The sequence below is a fragment of the Bos javanicus genome, chromosome 3, assembly GCF_032452875.1.
Source record: "Bos javanicus breed banteng chromosome 3, ARS-OSU_banteng_1.0, whole genome shotgun sequence".
NCBI lineage: Eukaryota > Metazoa > Chordata > Mammalia > Artiodactyla > Bovidae > Bos > Bos javanicus.
Window position 1 is genome coordinate 25,101,858 of NC_083870.1, and position 6,000 is coordinate 25,107,857.

Sequence of the window (6,000 nt, forward strand, 5' to 3'; positions counted from 1 at the left end):
GCCCAAGGTAAGAGAAACCCAAGTAAGACGGTAGGTATTGCAAGAGGGCATCAGAGGGCAAACACACTGAAACCATACTCACAGAAAACTAGTCAATCTAATCACACTAGGACCACAGCCTTGTCTAACTCAGTGAAACTAAGCCATGCCCGTGGGGCAACCCAAGACGGGCGGGTCATGGTGGAGAGATTTGACAGAATGTGGTCCACTGGAGAAGGGAATGGCAAACCACTTCAGTATTCTTGGCTTGAGAACCCCATAAACAGTATGAAAAGGCAAAATGATAGGATACTGAAAGAGGAACTCCCCAGGTCAGTAGGTGCCCAATATGCTACTGAAGATCAGTGGAGAAATAACTCCAGAAAGAATGAAGGGATGGAGCCAAAGCAAAAACAATACCCAGCTGTGGATGTGACTGGTGATAGAAGCAAGGTCCGATGCTGTAAACAGCAATATTGCATAGGAACCTGGAATGTCAGGTCGATGAAAAAAGGTAAATTGGAAGCGGTCAAACAAGACATGGCAAGAGTGAACACCGATATTCTAGGACTCAGTGAACTGAAATGGACTGGAATGGGTGAATTTAACACAGATGACCATTATATCTACTACTGCGGGCAGGAATCCCTCAGAAGAAATGGAGTGGCCATCATGGTCAACAAAAGAGTCCGAAATGCAGTACTTGGATGCAATCTCAAAAACGACAAAATGATCTCTGTTCGTTTCCAAGGCAAACCATTCAATATCACAGTAATCCAAGTCAAGGCGATGGTACCCCACTCCAGTACTCTTGCCTGGAAAATCCCGTGGATGGAGGAGCCTGGTAAGGTGCAGTCCATGGGGTTGCTAGGAGTTGGACACTACTGAGCGACTTCACTTTCACTTTTCACTTTCATTCATTGGAGAAGGAAATGGCAACCCACTCCAGTGTTCTTGCCTGGAGAATCCCAAGGACAGGGGAGCCTGGTGGGCTGCCATCTATGGGGTCCCACAGAGTCGGACACGTCTGAAGCGACTTAGCAGCAGCAGCATGCCCCAACCAGTAATGCTGAAGAAGCTGAAGTTGAATGGTTCTATGAAGACCTACAAGACCTTTTAGAACTAACACCCAAAAAAGATGCCCTTTTCATTATAGGGGACTAGAATGCAAAAGTAGGAAGTCAAGAAACACCTGGAGTAACAGGCAAATTTGGCCTTGGAATACGGAATGAAGCAGGGCAAAGACTAATAGACTTTTGCCAAGACAATGCACTGGTCATAACAAACACCCTCTTCCAACAACACAAGAGAAGACTCTATACATGGACATCACCAGATGGTCAACACCGAAATCACATTGATTATATTCTTTGCAGCCAAAGATGGAGAAGCTCTATACAGTCAGTAAAAACAAGACCAGGAGCTGACTGTGGCTCAGACCATGAACTCCTTATTGCCAAATTCAGACTTAAATTGAAGAGTAGGGAAAACCACTAGACCATTCAGGTATGACCTAAATCAAATCCCTTATGATTATACAGTGGAAGTGAGAAGTAGATTTAAGGGCCTAGACCTGATAGATAGAGTGCCTGATGAACTATGGAATGAGGTTCGTGACATTGTACAGGAGACAGGGATCAAGACCATTCCCATAGAAAAGAAATGCAAAAAAGCAAAATGGCTGTCTGGGGAGGCCTTACAAATAGCTGTGAAAAGAAGAGAAGCGAAAAGCAAAGGAGAAAAGGACAGATATAAACATCTGAATGCAGAGTTCCAAAGAATAGCAAGAAGAGATAAGAAAGCCTTCTTCAGCGATCAATGCAAAGAAATAGAAGAAAACAACAGAATGGGAAAGACTAGGGATCTCTTCAAGAAAATCAGAGATACCAAAGGAACATTTCATGCAAAGATGAGCTCAATAAAGGACAGAAATGGTATGGACCTAACAGAAGCAGAAGATATTAAGAAGAGATGGCAAGAATACACAGAAGAACTGTACAAAAAAGATCTTCACGACCCAGATAATCACGATGGTGTGATCACTGACCTAGAGCCAGACATCTTGGAATGTGAAGTCAAGTGGGCCTTACTACGAACAAAGCTAGTGGAGGTGATGGAATTCTAGTTGAGCTATTCCAAATCCTGAAAGATGATGCTGTGAAAGTGCTGCACTCAATATGCCAGAAAATTTGGAAAACTCAGCAGTGGCCACAGGACTGGAAAAGGTCAGTTTTCATTCCAATCTCAAAGAAAGGCAATGCCAAAGAATGCTCAAACTACCGCACAATTGCACTCATCTCACACGCTAGTAAAGTAATGCTCAAAATTCTCCAAGCCAGGCTTTAGCAATACGTGAACCATGAACTTCCTCATTTTCAAGCTGGTTTTAGAAAAGGCAGAGGAACCAGAGATCAAATTGCCAACATCTGCTGGATCATGGAAAAAGCAAGAGAGTTCCAGAAAAAAACATCTATTTCTGCTTTATTGACTATGCCAAAACCTTTGACTGTGTGGATCACAATAAACTGTGGAAAATTCTGAGAGAGATGGGAATACCAGACCACCTGACCTGCCTCTTGAGAAATTTGTATGCAGGTCAGGAAGCAACAGTTAGAACTGGACATGGAACAACAGACTGGTTCCAAATAGGAAAACGAGTTCATCAAGGCTGTATATTGTCACCCTGTTTATTTAACTTATATGCAGAGTACATCATGAGAAACGCTGGACTGGAAGAAACACAAGCTGGAGTCAAGATTGCCAGGAGAAATATCAATAACCTCAGATATGCAGATGACACCACCCTTATGGCAGAAAGTGAAGAGGAACTCAAAAGCCTCTTGATGAAAGTGAAAGTGGAGAGTGAAAAAGTTGGCTTAAAGCTCAACATTCAGAAAATGAAGATCATGGCATCCGGTCCCACCACTTCATGGCAAATAGATGGGGAAACAGTGGAAGCAGTGTCAGACTTTATTTTTCTGGGCTCCAAAATCACTACAGACGGTGACTGCAGCCATGAAATTAAAAGACGCTTACTCCTTGGAAGGAAAGTTATGACCAACCTAGATATCATATTCAAAAGCAGAGACATTACTTTGCCAACAAAGGTTCTAGTCAAGGCTATGGTTTTTCCGGTGGTCATGTATGGATGTGAGAGTTGGACTGTGAAGAAGGCTGAGTGCCGAAGAATTGATGCTTTTGAACTGTGGTGTTGGAGAGGACTCTTGAGAGTCCCTTGGACTGCAAGGAGATCCAACCAGTCCATTCTGAAAATCAGCCCTGGGATTTCTTTGGAAGGAATGATGCTAAAACTGAAACTCCAATACTTTGGCCACCTCATTCGAAGAGTTGATTAATTGGAAAAGACCCTGATGCTGGGAGGGATTGGGGGCAGGTGGAGAAGGGGACGACAGGATGAGATGGCTGGATGGCATCACTGACTCGATGGACGTGAGTCTGAGTGAACTCCGGGAGTTGGTGATGGACAGGGAGGCCTGGCCTGCTGCAGTTCATGGGGTCGTAAAGAGTCGACACGACTGAGCGACTGATCTGATCTCATCTGATACAAACCAACTCTCTAATCACTCCAGACATGCTACAGTGGTCCCCATTTGTAATATTCAGGCTTTCATAAGGAAACGTTGTTCAATCTAGACCTTAAAAAAATCTTTACCCAGTTTTTGAGCCTCCTACCTGTTCTCCAATGTGATGTTTAGCCAAAGGGAAATCCTGCTTTTCTGCTGCTTCTCTTCTCCCTCTTTTTTTAGTGGTGATAGTGGGTAACCACAGAAAAGAAAATTCTGAGGGTACAACTCTTAAATTAACTACAAAAAACTTTATGAAGTACCTTCTATAAAGCATGATAAGGATATATAACTGAACACCTTGGTGCTCAAAAAATTTAAGTAATGAATAAAGTAAAGAGGAAGATTTCAGAGACATTTATGAGGTACACTTCATAGGTCTTATTGCCTAAACAGATGGGCTGGAGTGGGCGGAGGAGGAAGATATTTCTACCTCTAAAGACTAATGTTTGATCTCTAAAGGAGAGTGAGACACGGTCTGCATTGGGAAAAAGCGGATATTAAATTTCTGTGCATTTGAATTTGCATACTTGTGGGACATCCAGATGAAGATTTCTATTGGTTGTCAAAGGTTCAGAACTTGGTAACAGTCAAAATGTACATATGTTCTCCCAGAAAAACCATGTAGAACAAGAAAATGAGGCCAAACTTGAATCCAGAGAGTAAACATTTCCTTTAGAAGGTTCAGGACTGAACTGTTAACCCTTGCTAGGCCCCAGGTGCAGCAATGTTTTTAAACACGCAGGCTAATTGTGTTCAATTAACAGGATACCACAAAAGGCAGAACCAAAAATCCAGACTAAACATGCTATGATTTGACCACAGGAACCACATATGAAACCTGTTGGCATCTAAAGGTACCTCTAATTCCCACCATGCTAAGACCTCTGCCAAAAAGGGGGGACTTGTACTCTGCTAGGCATAATCTGTGCCTGGTGCAAAGGAGCCTGAGGCACCGCTCTTGGCCAGCTGCTCCTGGCCCTCTCGGCCCTCTTTCCCACTTTCTGGTGACGCACACTTTTCTCCCTTCCAGAAGGTGCCTTTAGAGTATAAACTCCCCTTCTCCATTCTCTGACCATTGAATAAAAGCCTGTCCCACTGACACCAAACTCAATTTTCCTTACTGGCATCACAAACCTGGGCCCTAAGTCCCTTGGAAACCCTTCCTGGGGCACATCAATTCAGTATGGACCCCAAGAAGAAGACCCTGAAGTCTAGTGTCTAATTTGGAAACAAACTTACCAGCTGGTATTCAGCATGCAGCCTGCAGTTGTGGCTCGGGAGGCTCCCTGCTCTGAGAGTTAGAGGTCCACGCTTAAACTCCATGAGGTTCTGATGGCTCCATAAATGAATTATTCATATGCTACGTCTGATAAAGTTCCAATTCATACCTCCCCAAACCTTTAAAACGCTGGAGTGCACACACCGGGGCTGTAGCAGACACAGCTTCTGATGGGAGACTGCCCTCAGGCACCTTGCTTGGAGCATCCGCGGGCCAAAGTATTGAAGGCCGCAGCCCTACCGGAAATACCTGACTTCCCATGAGTCATAGTATTCTAAGTTCCCGGATGCAGAAAGGCTGAACCTGGAGGTTCCTAAATGCACACGTTTGTGTTTCCAAAATTTCTCAGTGCCTTATCCAGAGCAGGTGATGCAAGGAATTTTGAAACTTAAGAGGAGTTAAAGATCTATCTAAGGTAAGGCATATCTCAATGTATCTTTATAACATTAAAAACTGTTAAGTGCGTAAAATTGAGGTCAGGATTGAATACACCTGGACCACAAGGCTGGTTGTTTGGAGGAAGGGATTTGACGTTTTCAGCACCCCCTCCCCTCCCCCGTATCTTTTCTGGCATGATGTCTGAAATCTCATTACAAATTTTTTGTTCATGTATTTTTTTTCTTATTAAAATCTGAATATCCCAAGGATGTGCTAACGTAGTGGTAACAAACAGAGCCAGAAGATGTTAGAGGCCAGCTATTCCAATAGTTTTTTTTTTTTTTTTTTCAGATTCATAATTAGATTTTAATTTGTGTGATTTTTTTTTTTTTTCTTTCCTCTTTTAACTTTGGAATCCTTGTTCAAATTATAGCTTACTCCTGAAGTTCAAAGTGAATAAAGGAAAACAGCAAAGCTGTTCTAGTATGTAGCAAAAGCAAAACAAAATACCACTGGTTTACTTGGAGTCCATTTTTAATAACCATTATTCTACTCCAACACTTCATATTTAAAGAAGCTCTTTTGTATAACTCTCTTTACTCTAGACTTGGATGGTATTAATGCTGCTTGTGGGGCTTCCCTGGTGGCTCTGCTGGTAAAGAATCCACCTGCAATGCAGGAGACCCTGGTTCCATTCCTGGGTGGGGAAGATCCCCTGGAGAAGGGATAGGCTGCTGCTGCTGCTGCTAAGCTGCTCCAGTCGTGTCCAACTCTGTG

General features: G+C 43.1%; 1 long non-coding RNA gene across 2 annotated transcripts in view; it reads right to left on the bottom strand.

Moving 5' to 3' along the window:
* Nucleotides 1–5,152, bottom strand: part of LOC133245302 (uncharacterized) — a 35,030-nt gene extending 29,878 nt beyond the window's left edge. The window contains exon 1 of one of the 2 annotated variants that reach the window (XR_009735629.1): nt 4,806–5,152. This is a non-coding gene — a long non-coding RNA (uncharacterized LOC133245302). The remainder of the gene's footprint in view (nt 1–4,805) is intronic. The other variant, XR_009735628.1, reaches the window with a different exon arrangement.
* Between the last annotated feature and the right edge of the window lie 848 nt (nt 5,153–6,000).